Source organism: Trachymyrmex septentrionalis, unplaced genomic scaffold (assembly GCF_001594115.1).
Source record: "Trachymyrmex septentrionalis isolate Tsep2-gDNA-1 unplaced genomic scaffold, Tsep1.0 scaffold11, whole genome shotgun sequence".
In the NCBI taxonomy this organism is placed as follows: Eukaryota; Metazoa; Arthropoda; class Insecta; order Hymenoptera; family Formicidae; genus Trachymyrmex; species Trachymyrmex septentrionalis.
In genome coordinates, this window is record NW_017304228.1 from 4,852,379 (window position 1) to 4,853,350 (window position 972).

Sequence of the window (972 nt, forward strand, 5' to 3'; positions counted from 1 at the left end):
ACATATATATATATATATATATATATATATATATATATATATATATATACATGACTGTGGAATCGCTCGCAGCACACTGCGAAATTAACTGCCTGCTCGTGTCTCTGTGAAATCGTTAATATTTTAATCCCTTTAAGTACATAACTGCGAGATGAATCCTTCCGGAAGAGCAGTATCACTTGCATGTGCAGCGAGGTGTGGTAAATTTTTGGCGTATCGAGAGGCGTTTAACCTTTTGGCGAAATCTATTGGCGCGTCTCCGAAAACGCGTTTTGTCGAAACAATGTAGCATTCGAATCGAGTTTGCGAGCTATATTTCAACATGGGAGAGACGGTCACATAAATATATATCTTTTTTCTACCGATATCAAATCGCCATCTTATTTTAATGGATGCATCCTCGGGGCTTTTGGCAAGATGATGGTAATCTCGGGTGACCAATAAATTTGCGGTTTACGTAGCAAAGGTTATCTGTGTCGTTGCGGGCGAAGTAACATCGCAATAAGCGTATTATTACACGATGCATTTGCATCGTACGGCGAAAGACGTTTATTCCAAATTCAGGTTACGAGTGTGCCGTGCGACACGTGCAAAAGAATATAGATCTTCTTCAATGCTGAAAAAAAGGCAGAATTATACGTAAGTCGGTGTATCGATGTCACGAAAGTGACACGAAACCATATAATAAGAAACTCGCTCCGGTACGAAAAAATCTTGCTTTCTGCGTTACAATTATTGAGATGAACGTTTGACTCGTGATACCACAATTACGTTATGCAATGTTAACAATTCAATTCATATCAATAATTATGTTACGGCAGAGTGAGCCATAAAAAGCGTTACCATTATAAACAATTAAAATTTGCATGAGAACAACATTGTAAAATGAATATATATTAATTCACATTATAAAAAGAATATATATTGTAAAATCAAATAAATAATATAATAGAAAAATTATACAACTTATAT